The sequence below is a fragment of the Trematomus bernacchii genome, unplaced genomic scaffold, assembly GCF_902827165.1.
Source record: "Trematomus bernacchii unplaced genomic scaffold, fTreBer1.1, whole genome shotgun sequence".
In the NCBI taxonomy this organism is placed as follows: Eukaryota; Metazoa; Chordata; class Actinopteri; order Perciformes; family Nototheniidae; genus Trematomus; species Trematomus bernacchii.
The window spans coordinates 940581-957535 of record NW_022988082.1 but is presented as its reverse complement, the minus strand read 5'-3'; positions in this window follow the sequence as shown (position 1 = coordinate 957535).

The window sequence follows — 16955 nt, the reverse complement described above, 5'->3', positions numbered from 1 at the left end:
CTTGCTTTATAAATGTCTTGCCCCCTTGTGTGTCCACTGAGGTTCCTCAGGCCCAACACATCTTCAACAAACTCCCCCTTTGCCTCATCATAAAAACTCACAAACACCAGCAACTGAGCATTGTCAGTGGTGTCAGTGGACTCATCCACAGCTAAGGAAATGCACTGTGCATTTTTTATTCCCTCACAAAGCTGATTAATCAAATCACCAGCCAGTATTTATGTTCTTCTGGTTGCTGTGGAATCTGAGAGGGGGATTTGCTTGATTTGACCTGTTATTTCCTCTTTTTGTTTGCCTTCAAACATGGTCTCCATCACTTCAGTCATTCATTCTTTTATACTTCAGTTATTATCCAGTGGAATGTCCTTACCTACTGGCCTACTTAAATCAAAGTGGTTACTGTTTTTTGGCTGGGCAGTGTAGTTTTACACACCGTCTTATTTGACTTTCTCAGGACTTAAAACTGTTTTTTGGGGGCAGACCCCACAAAGAAAAAAAAAAATTTACACACGTAAGGTCATCATCTTAACAGTTTTGTATGCTCATCCGTGAGCAGAGCATCAAGTTGACATGTCTATTACAGCTGAATGCGGCGATTACCATTTTGTTCAGCAAAACGCCTCACAAACTGATTAAGTTCAACAGCTTTAGTGCGTTTTGATTCAATGCCGAGTACAGCCAAACTTGACAGTCTCTTCTCTGTCATTGTAGACCGCAAATACCTCATTCCTTCAGTACTTGGGTCCGAATGCTTCTCATTTTGCGCCGTACCGTTTAAATGAAATCGCCGGCAATCATATTTCCACGCTCGCGCCAGGGCCGGGGGAGGGGTTACAAGACGTGCGTCTTGTGCTGCATTCACTTGCACTCGGACATTAGAGACTTTCTCTCATAAATGTCCGATGAGCCCATAGCTGTGGGAACATGTTTCAAATGGGGGGTGCTGTGGGGATGACACCAGGGCCGGTTCTGACCAATTTGCTGCCCTATAGGCAAGATTTTAGCTGGCAATGAAAAACCTCTACAAAAGACCAATACACTACAAAAAGAGAAACGCATCGACATGGTGGACAGCTTATATAAAAAGGCTTCAAATGTATTTAGTAATGTATGAACATGTTTTAATTGGGGGGTGGACTTCACATCCTCTAGGGGGGTCCGGGGGTATGACCCCCGGGAAGATTTGTTTGAACATTTTAAAGTAAAATGCTTCAATCTGGTGCACTTTGAGCGCCCAATTACTAGAGACCTGATCTAGGGGGTACAACTCTAAAACACCCATATGAAAAAGATCGGTTTGCATTTTATTAATCAAATAAGTATGTGAACATAACCAATAACCTACCATAGCCAATAACAAATAAATGTAGGCTAACTTATTTTATTTATGTTGTTCATTCATATCTTATTTTACCTAGTTAACATTTATTTATTTATGCATATTTTTAAATCTCTCCAGTTTTAAACGATATTTTTGGTTTACTGTCCTATAGTATACATTGGAATGATTTCAAACCTGTTTTTATTTATCCTAATAATTATAAAGGTGTGCCTTGGAAATATTTGTTTACATAAATTGTGATCAAAACGTTTGAGACCCACTGAGATAACTTAGACTAAAGTGAACTATCTAAACCCTCAGAGTCCTTTACAGATGGAGCATCTTATTTCAGACAGTTTGAAACGCGAGGGTCGTGATTGGGTCGTGATTGGTCCGTGATCGGCCCGTGATCGGTTCGTGATGAAGAGCCGGCCCCCAGTCTGACTTGATACCGCCCCCGTGATAAATAAATTTAATTATTGTGAAGCCAGCTGCAATGGATCATTGATCCACCAGGGGGTGCAGTGGGGTTCCACACTGGAGCTCATGTGAAATCAACTTCGATACAGTAAACTGGATGTACAGTATGTCTGGTACTAATGTATAGCGGATCTTTGTTAAGATCCATATGTCACGGATAGGATCATAGTCTGTGCTAAATAAGACATGTAATCATTTACAAAACATCACCATGTTGTTATTTAACAAAATAATGTTGTTTAGTCGAAAAAAACGAACGAGACGAAATGCAGCCGGCTCTCCCGATTTTTAATCCTAATTTAATCATCATCTTCACCACGATCATTTATGTTTATGTTCGCCGAATTTACATGAAATCACTGACAAATATGAATATTCTGTATTCAACTTCATTAAAATAATCAGGATCCCGACGTGTAGTGGGTCGGATCACCGCTTCTTCCAAGACAATGACCCGAAACACAGCGCGGCTGCAGCTGCAATTGCGGCTGAGGGAATAAACTGGGTTAAAACTCCACCAGAATCTCCGGATTTGAATCCCATCGAGTTGGTCTGGCATCTATCAGCTATCATACTGAATAAATATTTACTGTGAATGTAAGCTGCAGTACATATGCCGAGCCTGTACGTAGCGCTGTAACTTCCTCCACAAAAGCAGCCTTCTGTTTATTCAACGTGGTGGGGGCTGTCACTACCCGATCTGTCCCCCTGCCCGATCTGTACTGCGCATGTGCGAGATGGTCCGCCATATTGGACAACTATATACGGCAACTCTACTAGGACACTTGACACAGTGGCTTTTGGCAAAGCAGAAAAAGAACCGAGAGAGATGAGTTTTTGTTATTACAACGTGACTTCACTATTATTTAACAACTCTTTTCATTGGGTTCTTTTATTTGGAGTTAAATACATTGTCAGAATAAGTGAGACATGGATTTAACTTCTGTTAGACAGCTATATGCCATACATTTTTGCATACATTCACAGTAAATATTTATTCAGTATGATAGCTGTCTAACAGAAGTTAAATCCATGTCTCACTTATTCTGACAATGTATTTAACCCCAAATAAAACAACCCAATAAAAAGAGTTGTTAAATAATAGTGAAGTCACGTTGTTGTAATAACAATAATCTCTCTCGGTTCTTTTTCTGCTTTGCCAAAAGCCACTGTGTCAAATGTCCTAGTAGAGTTGCCGTATGTAGTTGTCCAATATGGCGGACCATCTCGCACATGCGCAGTACAGATCGGGCAGGGGGACAGATCGGGTAGTGACAGCCCCCACCACGTTGAATAAACAGAAGGCTGCTTTTGTGGAGGAAGTTACAGCGCTACGTACAGGCTCGGCATATGTACTGCAGCTTTTTCCAGCGGTATCCATAAATCTCTTAATTTTGCCCTCAAAGTGCACCAGATTGATGCATTTAACTTCAATATAAAGAAAAACATCTTCTGTTGTAACAACAATAACATTATAAATAGTAACATAGCTGAACATGGTATTGCACATTTAGCTTTCAGTGTTACTGACCTGAGATGTTTTTATTACATGAATTAAGGTGACTGAGGCTTTTTAACATAGACTTTTCAGTGTCCCACATTTTGCACAGAACTGTCCCACATTAGGAAATGCAGATTGTCTGAGACAACTTGGCACTAAGAGTAGGCTACTGATATGTCTACCATTTCTTTTATGAGTGTAATATCTGCATTTTCTATTTTGGTTTGATTAGGACACATCCTGGGGATTGTGTTTACAAACATTGACCATACCGTTCACCATCCCCCACCCCCCTACTGTATGTTGATTTTTGACTTTGTTTGCCTACATGTAAATGGATGGCATTTAGTACCTACCCCCCTCTGAGTGAATACCTGTTGACTTCACATCTTGTCACAAACTTTTTGGAAGACAAGACTGACCCAAGATACCTGTACATAGTACATCGTTTGAATTGGAGAAGGGCAATGGTTATCGATGGTGCTTTTAAAGCCTATTGTATACTAACTGTGTGATTTATATTGCTTTTCAAATGCATATAGGCCACTATTTACACTGCTCTTCCCGTCAAGAATATGAATAGAACTTAGTTATATCGCTTCACATTGAGGGGAAGAGGCATTTTCCCATTGGTCCCAGTCCAGTTGGTTCTTTTCACCATTCTCCCATATGTTACAAATGGCATTATGAAAATATTAGCAGCATAGATCTCAGGGCGATGCTGTCCCTTAAAAAAGCTGTCCTGATAAAAATGTTCCTCTCGCTCTGAGGAAACCGCCCTGGTGGGTTCATCAGGTGTGGCCGCCGACCCTGGAGTGACCACTGGGACTGGAATGACCGGTGGCAATGGTGTTTTTATTTATTTATTCATTTATTTAACAGGGACAGTGCACATTAATGAACATTTCTGTAAATGTGCCAGAGTTAGCCAAGAGGCTATTTTTCATCTGTAGTTAGTTAGATTTTAAAAGTCAATCTAAAACACATTTCATTTTAAACAAGTAAATACAATACATTTAAAACATGCAACATACATTACTGGGATACTTAAATAAAACAATTTAAAATACAGAACATTAAAATAAAACAAATAAAACAAAACAAAAGAACATGTTAAAACATGTTAAAACACAGGCAGTGGGCTGTAAGGAGCAGAATATTGGGTCAGTGTTGGCAGAGCGTCTCCCCATCCCATTCAAATTCAAATTCTTGACTGAAAGAGCCTACAGTACATGTAAATGGATAGCATTGCCTATATGCATTTGAAAATAATTAGTACCCCCCTCTGAGTGACTATGTGTTGAGTTCACATCTTGACTTTACTTCCTGATTTTTGGAAGACAAGACTGACCCAAGATACCTGTACATAGTGGAAAGTGAAATTGACATTGTCAAATTTAATAAAAATACAAAATAATGTTCACATTTGGGAACCGATTGGAAACATAGGACTCAATCTTTTGCTTCACATTGAGGGGAAGAGGCATTTTCCCATTGGTCCCAGTCCAGTTGGTTCTTTTCACCATTCTCCCATATGTTACAAATGGCTGTCTAGCCCTGTTTGTTTTTTTGACTAAAAACTAAGTCTTAGTTTGGCCATAGTTTGGACACTCATTTTTAATCACACACGTCTCCCCATCCCATTCAAATTCTTGACTGAGCCTATATGCATTTGAAAAGAAATAGTAGCTACCCCCCTCTGAGTGAATACCTGTTGACTTCACATCTTGTACTGTGATCTGCATGCACTTATCAAAACATTTAATTAGGAGCAAAACACACACTTCAAGTCAGATCACCACCCTTAGCTATTTTAATTACCTCTCAAACAACCTAAACTAGTTATAAATGTTTATTTTTACTGTCGGCCGGGTCAGCTGCTGCATGAGACAGACACTGAAAAGTATTATCATCTGAAATTAATCATTATGTTATTAGTATTAAATACATATAAGTATTTTTACAGCTTGTATTTTTTTACCAAGTGTTTTTATTGCTCTTGGGGCATTAAAAACAAGATTTTAACTTTAGTTTTTTATATAATATCTGCATTTTCTCTTTTGAAAAACTAAGTCTTAGTTTGGCCATAGTTATTTAATATATAAAGACTATATATTATTGAATTACAAGATTAGATATACTTTATTTGATCTAAAATATGGATGTGTTCAAATGCTCTTCTAAACAAAACTGAAAGTCCATGAAAAGTTGTCTTCCTGTTTTTGTGAATGAAGCGCCATCTCCTGGTTAAATCCTGAAATTGAAAATCTGGCAACGCCCTCTTGGAAAATAGTGGGAGGGCTTAACATTCCCAGATACTGGTCTTTGGCAGGTCTTAGGCAGGTAGCTGGCAGGTAGCAGGCAGGAAGCTGTAAGCTGGAGTCTGAAATAAGCTGCTCCATCTGTATGCAACTATAATTTGCTCAGAGTCCAGAGACAGTTGTGGTTCGGTCCGGATCAAGAGGTCTCCCTGAAGTGGGGACTCTGTTTATTTCACACTTCCAGGAGAGAGTCCGGCAAAATCCCGTCTCTTTGCCGGCCTACAGGCCCCCAAAGGACGGCCCTCTTTTCCGGCCTACAGGCCCCCAAAGGACGGCCCAGAGACCTCCAAGAGGTCTCCCTGAAGTGGGGACTCTGTTTATTTCACACTTCCAGGAGAGAGTCTGGGAAAATCACCTCTCTTTGCCCGCTCACAGACCCCCAAAGGATGGACTAATGACCCCCAGCATGTCCCCATAACAGTGGCACCTCCATAACCTTGCACACCGTGAGTCCCCGGGCCCCCGCAGTTAAGCACTCCCCCACGGACTAAACCCAGGTATTCACACCCACCAGAACCTCGTGCCCCTGGTGACCCTAAAGGGGGGTGGATTTTGTGGTGCTTTTATGTCCGCCCATCAGCATCCAAATTCGGCCTTCTTATTGGCACCACCACCCCCCTTCTGGGCTGGAGGTTCAAACACTTTAACTTTTTTTCACCCTCCTCTGGCTTACATCTCCTCCGCCAACACTTGAGCGCTCATCACATGGTTCAGCACCAAGGAGAGTGCCTCCCCGGTACTGATGCAAAGTGGCACTTTATCTGCCCCTGGGAACCATCAAGGTTATTTTTTTTTTATTCGAACAAAAACAGTACACACAGCCACATAACATTAACTATTTACACGGTACACTATTACCATTACTACTACAATGTTTACACCAGGATTCAGGCACCTTCCCTGGCTTGTAAAGTGCAGTTATGCGCCCTGAAGGTATTGCACTATTTACAAAATGTATACCCAGGATTCAGGCACCTTCTCTGGCTTGTAAAGTGCAGTTATGTGCCCTGGAGGTATTCTACTATTTACAAAATGTATACCCAGGATTCAGGCACCTTCCCTGGCTTGTAAAGTGCAGTTATGCGCCCTGGAGGTATTGCACTATTTACAAAATGTATACCCAGGATTCAGGCACCTTCCCTGGCTTGTAAAGTGCAGTTATGCGCCCTGGAGGTATTGTACTATTTACAAAATGTATACCCAGGATTATAATAATAATTATAACAATTTATTTGAACAAAAACTATATACACGGTATACATATTCACAATGTTTAGCGGGGTTCCGGGGACCATATTAGGGGTCTAATTCGTACGGTGCACCAGGGCAAACAGGTTGAGTCCACGGCCCCTGCCCCATCATCAGGAGTGTCAACCAGCCCCGGTCCCGACTTCATTGGCCTCTTTCCCTCCCGCTTCCGCTTCCGCTGCTGCTGCCGCTCCAATGACTCATCAGGTTGCTCGTGCTCTGAAGAAGAGGTATCGTTGGGGTCTTGTCTGCTGCTCTCAGCCCCGGAGCCCTCTTCGGAGGTCTCCCCATCTGACAGCGGTAGACATCCTTCTGATGCTGATGCAGCTGCTGCCGCAACCGATGACGCCCTGAACATGGAGCGGATTTTCAATGCCTCCTTTATTCCAGGCGCATTCGCGTACAACCGGTCCGCCGTGGTTACGTCGTGACACATAAACCTGGCGAGAATCGACCGGCTTTCTGGATCTTGGTGATGCTTGATATTGTCAGCCAGGGCAGTGCGCAGGATTGTGAAGGTGACGGCTGTTTCTAGCCCAGCATCAGCCCATGCCTTCTTCAAGTGAGCGTTCAGGTTCTTGGAGGCCCAAATCCCCGTTGTGAAAAGGAAGAATTCATTCTGAGGACCCAGCAATGCCTCTTTAATCCCCATCCACCGCATGACCCAGCTAAACTCCTCTACTGTAAGCGCCAGCTGTGCTTCGCCATATGTCTTGGCCGTCTTGTGTTCCTGCACATGGATGATGTAGCCCTCAGCAGTTCCCCTTTTGGCCGCCTCTAAGACCTCAGTGTTTTTCATGTTTGCGTACACGCCCGGACGGTGGCCATACAGGAGGCTCCAATGGAGGGTGAGATAGCCATAGAGAAGGTACTGGGTGGTTGAGGTTGGCTTGCCGGCCATCAGGTCGAGGAGCTCCGGGATGCGCTTCTCAGCGGCCGCCATGGCGGCGAGAAGATCCGCCTGGCTCAGCAGACGATCCAGTTTGTTCCTCTTCACCTTAAACTGGTGGAGAGTGACTGCCTTATTCAAGTGTTTCATGTTGGCTTTCACCTCTCTCATTATGTGGGTCATATCAGACTGGGTGAGCCTGCACCCCCGGGGCTTTGACTCAGACATGTACCCCATGAACTGGTTCACATTCTTCAGGAAGAACTCTGATGTTGTGACTGCCCGGCCCGACTTTGCAATATACTTGCTCCAGCCACGGATCATCTTCATGTTTCTTAGGAACAGCCAGTCTGACAGGCGGTTAACACCATGGGCCATGTATACTATGAAGTTCTTTATCCGGCTGACCTTCGACAGAACATTGTCTTTCTGTTTTACTGTCGGAGCGACACCCAAACAATGATCCCAGTATGTCTGAAGGTACGCCTCCATGCTTTTAGGCAACGTGATTTCACGCATGGTACTCCCCCGTCCATACCCAGTGGACCAGTAATTTGAGGGAGAGGGCAAGTCCTTAGCCAGCTTAGATGCACGGGTCTTCCGGCATACAGGGTTCTCGCTACCGGAGGCTACTGGGGACTGTGGAGGAAACTTCTGTTAATGTCATTTATCAAACTATAAAATCAAAACCAGCTTGCAGCTTAAAGATTTGCTTTAAGGCAATCACTAGTCAAAAGCATTTAAAACTTAGGATCATAAGAGATCCAGCTAAGGCATAACATTCACAGTGGTGATTTGATCAATCTGTAATCTGCAAAGTTGCAGTGTCCTCAATTTTAGGATTACTTTACGTTTACTTCATTACGCTTTAGCCAAGAGTAAGGCACTTAGTCTTAGTAAAATCAATACATTCATTTTAGTCAAGTACATTGTTCAAAATCTGAAAAGGAAAAGTTAGGCAAATATTCAAAGACTTTTGTAAAAACCTGGAAAGGAAAGATTAAACATTCTTAAAACTTTAATTCATACATTTGTAAATGCTACAACTGATCTGTACCAAATTAAATCTATCAATTATTCTTATTAGCCATACTTACCTGAACATCTACTTATGGTACTTGGAAAGGGTTATTCATTAGTTATCTAATGTTGAATATAGAATATCAATTTCTTTAAATTATACTTCTCTAATTTGAGGATCAAATATGCTACATAATTGTTATATGAATTATTATAAATATTTGTTTTGAGCCAAAACTGAAATTAATCCAGTACTTGAAACATCATTTTAGGTCTGTCTGTGCATGGGTAATACATTAAAGAGTAGTGTTGTTAAGCCTGATTGCTAGACAATTAAGGATATTAACATTATCTGTTATAATATTAGAAATACCTTATTATTCAATACCTTATAATCTGAAAATATTTATTTATTCATTTTGTTTAGTGTGAAAGTGTAATCTGATCTGACTAAATATATTTATCACCACTATTTAACACATGTCTGGTCATTGGAAATATAAAAAAAACAATCATTAATTGTACATCTTTAAACATCTGGTCATTCAATTCAAAGTTCATCTTTGTACGAGAGCTGGAAGAACATGTCCGTCAGTCTTCGTTCTCCTCCTCCCTTTATGACACCGAGTGTCTGGTGTGTAAAGGCATCCTGATACTGTAGATTAGCACTGAGGTGCTGATTGGCTCAAACTCTTCTTCATCAGAGCGCCATATTTCAACCCCCCAATTGCTCTGCTTTTGTGTGGCTCATTCAGTGAGCACTGTAGTTGATCCCCCAGTGAGACGGAGGCTCATCTGCCGGTATTCCTTCTGCTATCTGCTTGAGAGCAGTGCAACTGCGTATTCCTGATGCATCCAGGTGGGAGAGGTTAGGAAGACATCCAACTCCTCCAAGAAACATGGAACCTTGTATTATAGAAACCTCTGAAGCCCTCGCTCGTCCTGCAGGGTTGTCTGCTAGAGCCCACCGAGCAGAAAGATGAAGAGAAGAACCCCATCTTATCAGAAAGGTGAAGAGAAGCATCCCATCTCGAACGACCTCGTGCTTCCTTGCACGTGGCTGGGGGTGCTCTCTGCACCCGGAGAGTGTGACCCTCTCTCTCTGACCCTTGGCCTTGAGAGCTGTCCTAGTTATTGGGTTACCACTTGATAGGGATGTTTTCTGAGTGAAGACAACTCAAAGTAATGGATTAGCACATTGTCATTTAATTACAAAAATAGGATAGGCCCCTCAGAATTATTTGGGAGCCTTCCTGACACATGCACATTATCATTTTGAAGGTTTGTGTTAGTCATTGAACATGCAAGAATCATATACTCATCAGTCCATAGCAGAGACATGTTATTGTAAGTTAAAGGTGAGCTTGTCCCTGTGGATATAACCCCTTCTCAATAATTCTAAATGTATATTAATTCACCATTTACCTTTTGATAACATATTAGTTTATCAGAAATATTTTGTCTCTTCCATAAAACATAGGTTTGAGAAATAAATTACCCAATATAAAATAAATTACTCAATATAATTGACTCTTCCCTCCCTTTTCTTACATATGGTACATATGAAATAATAACTTAGGAGTCTATTTAAGCATGGTATAGTTTATAATCTATTAATCGAGAAGACTCAGTATCACCTGTGTGCAGCTTACAAAAACTATTGTGATAAACATATATTATGCAGGAAATTGATACATTTGTTGAAAAACAAAGCATATCTGATTTGGGAGGAAAAGTTTCATCCCTTTAACATCTGAGTTATTACTGATGGCAGCATGAATGATATTGGGTGTCTGAGGGTGTCATTACTGAGAAATGTCAAACAAAATCAAAACCTTACATTTGAAAACAGGTTTGCATTCCTCCATTTAAGGTGACGTTATCATTGGAAACAATAAAAGCTAATTGTTTTGATGTAGAATCTATAAATGTAATTGTTAGAGCAGAACAGAATGGTTGTATTGTAGCCTGAGTCTTGTGCAGCCTTTAGTTTTACCAGGTGGAAACATTGTCTATATAATGTGAATACATGTAGAACTAGACATTAAGAGACCCCTGACATTAGGCCTACTATTGAAACAATAGTAGGGGCTTTTACCAGCTCGCCAACTTACAGGCATCATAGCAGTATGAATAGCCTTAAAAACAACCCACTCTGCGGTAACGAGAGTCATGTATCTGAACCAAATGCCCTAAGTGAAGCCGTTAGTCTCATCTGACTGACCCACGGGTTGGTGCTGGTGTGACAGGGAGGCTTCCAAGTGTTCATAGCAGATGTCATGCTTTCAGTTCATGGCTCAGTGGGGGGGAGCAGACCCATGTGAGACAGTATCAACGGCTGTAATGTTCAGTTTGAGGAGTGTCATTCTCTCTGGGAGCAGGAAATGGTGTCCATTCAGACCAGACCATTAATGTCATGTAGAGCAGCCATAGCATCTCTGTGACTGCACTCAGCCGGACTGCAGCAGGGCAGAACTGGGTGACTTTTAGTGAAGCCGTCCAAGGCCATAGACAAAATGGAACCACGTACTAACAAAAGGGACACAAGGTCATCAATGTCTCTCTTTACCTTTAGCCTAATTGTAAAACAAATTAGTGGAATAAATGTGGAACCCTAATCCATCATCATGTGAAATTTAAATAATTACTTATGGGTTGAAGTCAAATTAACATTAACATTAGAACTAAAGTCAGTCAAAATTGGACTTGCACGGATCAGAATCTAATCAATACACCATTTTCCCAGCTCTGTAATGAAAAGGATATCAAGATTAGGTACATTACAGGAGTGATAAAACATCCAAACATGCACACTTATCTTATTCTAGTAGAGAGAGGACAGGTATAATGTTGTGAACAAAATGATCAAGTCAAAGTTATTTTTATTTATTTTATCTTATGTACCACATTTAATTTAATAATTAATCTTAAATTACTAATAACTTTAAAGAAGGCAACAATTTACAATGTGGATAAGGTGACTACTTATCCAAAGTGTGTGGGTGTGTGAACAGCTTGTCTGCCCAAGGTTAAAACATTTGGGACAGCAGTGAGAATGTTATGAGAAACAATTTGTTGCTTAGACTGAACTCGAAAGAAGCTGAGATTAGAACATTTTAAATAAATCAAAACACTTGCACCTTAATTAAATACATTTGACATTTAGCTTGAGCTGGGTTCAATACTTTCTTTATGGTATTTAAATTGGGCTCAAGTAGAACCTTTACATGGATTTGGCTTGCAACACAAAGTGATACCGATCTCTGTCTGTTATGATTTGAAAGTCTCATGATTTAAAGTGTAGGGCTGTGAAGGAGAGGCCCTTGGAAAACAACATCTACTTTTTTTTAACTGTAATTACTTATTGTAAAGAGATTGCAACATTATACTTTTTAAAGAATTGCTCAATTCATTTAACACATTTATTATGCACACTGTAATGAAAACGTCAACAAATATATTGATCCTGGCTTAACCAGCGACCTTTACTCTTTTGTTCATAAGCTCGGTTTCAGAAAACTTGTCAGTAGTTTAACAACTATTATAATTGTAGTAATGTCTATGGAGACAAATTGGTTGATACGAGAAATCATTTGAAGCAGTTTAATAAAGAATGTTAAACTATATTTAAAACTGTAATTAAACTTCAACTTATATTAATTATCTGAATCCAGTGGCCAGTTGGAACAGATAATCAATAAAGTTTCCATTTTGCAGCAACAGCGCAAAAGGTTTCAACAATTATTTGTATTATGTCTGAGTCAAGTTCTGTCTTATCAGCTTTGTTTCGGAATGTGTTCGATACATTACGTTTTTTTTCATTATTACCATACAATACATAGATTTAAGAATAAATGAAACCAATAATACAACATTGACCTAAAACAGCAGACAGATTTTGCCACCCTGACCTCCTCAAGCAGGTTGTTTACGACCAGCAGTGATGCCTCTCAGGGTCTCAGGGTGCAGGACGGGGTATATGGTTTATAAAAGGTCACAAACATATCTTAACATAACAGCAATACAATTTAAAATGTATTCTTAAAATAATATAATCTTATTTTCTTCTTACACCTACAGCGCACACCCTGAACAGTGTGCTCCTTGTTTACATGTTCCTCTGCACACTCAGATGCAGGACATAAAACACTCTTTTGCTATTTATTTTCATTTTGCAGCACATCTATACTACCAGAATTTTGCAAAACACTATATATTATTTATTTTTCTCAAGTCATTTACTTTTGGTGAGTTAACTAAAGCTTAGTTTACTTTACCCTGGCTATGGACTGATTCATTATTAGTTGTTACAAAACATGCACAAGACGGCGGTTAGTACAAGAAAAACCACACTGCAATTAGACGAACAAACATGAACTCATAATAAACACCAGCGTGACAGCAAAGTTCATCCAGCTCAATTTAGTCCGGATTAAAGAGGTTTCAGAGGGGGTAGGGAATTATCTCTCCCTCTATGGGGAACCCAGTGGGGCACCTTGACTCGCGCTCCCACCCTTGTATACAAGTCCTCGATCGGTGCCTGAAGACCGTCCAAGAGCAATAACTAGCTTATCCTCTTGCGACCCCACTACTCTGTTCTAGTGGTGCTATGCCCCCCCGATCTGGAGCGCATAGACCTTTTTCTCCGCTACCCTTTCTATCCAAAACTACACAGTTAACTGTAGTCCTACTCGACCAGCCTATTTTTTCATCATCCATCCATCATGTTCATCACAACGATGAAACACAGTTTTGTTCTACACTTGCATGCCACTGCCCACCCATGATCAATTAGCCTATCATTTTATGTATGCACCCCGGACCGGCACCAGTTCCTCCAGCAATGTAGGGAACTGTGGCGCATCAGGTAATGCACGCACCTCGCACTTGCCAGCACGTCGTAAACGGCCACAAGCCACGAGAGTGCTTTTAAACCGTCTCGTTTTTAATAGAGACGGCGGTGGTGTGAGTTAAAGCTATAGACAAAAGCTGTGACTTTCTCCCTCTGAGTTCACTTCACCAGCTCATGCAGATACGGGGAGGTATTTTACACACATCCCCCGGAGCCGCAGCTGGAGCCGTGTTTTTTTTAGAGGCGCTGGGGGTAATATCTCTGGCTGCTTGTGTTAACTGCTAGTGTTGGCCGCTGAAACCCCCGGAATCTCGGCGATTTGTTCATTACAAATCTCTATTTTGATTTCACACAGAAGTTCCACTTTACTGCTGCCCTCATTAAGGTCTTTTTAAACATCTCTGTGTATGCCTGCACGGCACATACGTCCCGAGCAGCACACACAGAGGGAACCAGCCAGGACAGAGTCCCTGGATGATCCCCTGGGGTTACTAGCCCCAAATGTTCATTAACCAAAACGAAACGCAGCCGCTTAGCTTCACAGATAATTTTAGGATACCGTCAATCACAGATTCTGGTAAGGCAATGTCCAAATGTAGATTTGAAATCACACTTACCAGTTCTGAAGATCTGTTGGTATCCTGCCGACAACGCCAATTTGTGGAGGAAACTTCAGTGTAGCAATGCATGGAGTCACCGACTCAGGAAGGAGACACGGTGAGAGTTGGAGCTTTGATGTCAAACACTGATGGGTTTATTCAGAGTATTCGGCCGGAGGATTCACATCACAAATCAAAGAGTCAGAGGTTCCGACTTCACGGTAGAGTTGCCACGTCAATTCTGAAGAGCCTCTCTCTATGTTAGACCTTTTAACTGGTTCACAGAGAATCAACATCTCTGAAGGAGTAGACTAAACAGCTGGGAACACTGAGCCACCTGCGTCCGACACTCATGGCCTCAAAGATTTCACATCTTAGAGTCCACAAACACCGATAAGGAAGTGCCTCAGCGTTCTCACAACAATTACCATTCGTGCCAGACAAGTTGACCGGTCACAAACTGGTGACAACAACACATATGGCACCAATGCCTTTCCTTAAAGGAGATAACAGACGTCAGAGTAGATCATAAAACGTCACAGAGCAAAAGGTTAGATATCTAGAAGAATTATTCCTTAACAGGGACTGCATGACAGTCTTCACCGGGCTCTTCACAGGGGTCTCGCTACCGGAGGCTACTGCAAACATGACAGTATTCACCGGGCTCTTCACAGGGGTCTCGCTACCGGAGGCTACTGCGAACATGGCAGTCTTCACCGGGCTCTTCACAGGGGTCTCGCTACCGGAGGCAACTGGGAATATGACAGTCTTCACCGGGCTCTTCACAGGGTTCTTGACCGGTCTCTTCCCACCGGAGGCTACTGCAAGCATGACAGTCTTCACCGGGCTCTTCACAGGGTTCTTGACCGGTCTCTTCCCACCGGAGGCTACTGCAAGCATGACAGTCTTCACCGGGCTCTTCACAGGGTTCTTGACCGGTCTCTTCCCACCGGAGGCTACTGCAAGCATGACAGTCTTCACTGGGCTCTTCACAGGGTTCTTGACCGGTCTCTTCCCACCGGAGGCTACTGCAAGCATGACAGTCTTCACCGGGCTCTTCACAGGGGTCCCGCTACCGGAGGTTACTGGGGACTGCATGACAGTCTTCACCGGGCTCTTCACAGGGGTCCCGCTACCGGAGGTTACTGGGGACTGCATGACAGTACCTCCGGCATAAACACAGTAGCCTCAGGCAGCAATACCCCTGTGAAGAGCCCGGTGAAGACTGTCATGCTTGCAGTAGCCTCCGGTAGCGAGACCCTTGTGAAGAGCCCGGTGAAGGCTGTCATGCAGTCTCCAGTAACCTCCGGTAGCGAGACCCCTGTGAAGAGCCCGGTGAAGACTGTCATGCTTGCAGTAGCCTCCGGTGGGAAGAGACCGGTCAAGAACCCTGTGAAGAGCCCGGTGAAGACTGTCATGCTTGCAGTAGCCTCCGGTGGGAAGAGACGGTCAAGAACCCTGTGAAGAGCCCGGTGAAGACTGTCATGTTCCCAGTTGCCTCCGGTAGCGAGACCCCTGTGAAGAGCCCGGTGAAGACTGTCATGCTTGCAGTAGCCTCCGGTGGGAAGAGCCCGGTCAAGACTGTCATGCAGTCCCCAATAGCCTCAGGCAGCAATACCCCTCTCAAGACCCCGGTGAAGACTGTCATGCAGTCCCCAGTAATCTCCGGTAGCGAGACCCCTGTGAAGAGCCCGGTGAAGAATGTCATGTTTGCAGTAGCCTCCGGTAGCGAGACCCCTGTGAAGAGCCCGGTGAAGACTGTCATGCAGTCCCCAGTAGCCTCCGGTAGCGAGAACCCTGTATGCCGGAAGACCCGTGCGTCTAAGCTGGCTAAGGACTTGCCCTCTCCCTCAAATTACTGGTCCACTGGGTATGCACGGGGGAATACCATGTGTGAAATCACGTTGCCTAGAAGCATGGAGGCGTACCTTCAGACTTACTGGGATCATAGTTTGGGTGTCGCTCCGACAGTAAAACAGAAAGACAATGTTCTGTCGAAGGTCAGCCGGATAAAGAACTTCATAGTATACATGGCCCATGGTGTTAACCGCCTGTCAGACTGGCTGTTCCTAAGAAACATGAAGATGATCCGTGGCTGGAGCAAGTATATTGCAAAGTCGGGCCGGGCAGTCACAACATCAGAGTTCTTCCTGAAGAATGTGAACCACTTCATGGGGTACATGTCTGAGTCAAAGCCCCGGGGGTGCAGGCTCACCCAGTCTGATATGACCCACATAATGAGAGAGGTGAAAGCCAACATGTTTAAGGTGAAGAGGAACAAACTGGATCGTCTGCCGAGCCAAGCGGAGCTTCTCGCCGCCATGGCGGCCGCTGAGAAGCGCATCCCGGAGCTCCTCGACCTGATGGCCGGCAAGCCGACCTCAACCACCCAGTACCTTCTCTATGGCTATCTCACCCTCCATTGGAGCCTCCTGTAAGGCCACCGTCCGGGCGTGTACGCAAACATGAAAAACACTGAGGTCTTAGAGGCGCCCAAAAGGGGAACTGCTGAGGGCTACATCATCCATGTGCAGGATCACAAGACGGCCAAGACATATGGCGAAGCACAGCTGGCGCTTACAGTAGAGGAGTTTAGCTGGGTCATGCGGTGGATGGGGATTAAAGAGGCATTGCTGGGTCCTCAGAATGAATTATTCCTTTTCACAAGGGGGATTTGGGCCTCCAAGAACCTGAACGCTCACTTGAAGAGGGCATGGGCTGATG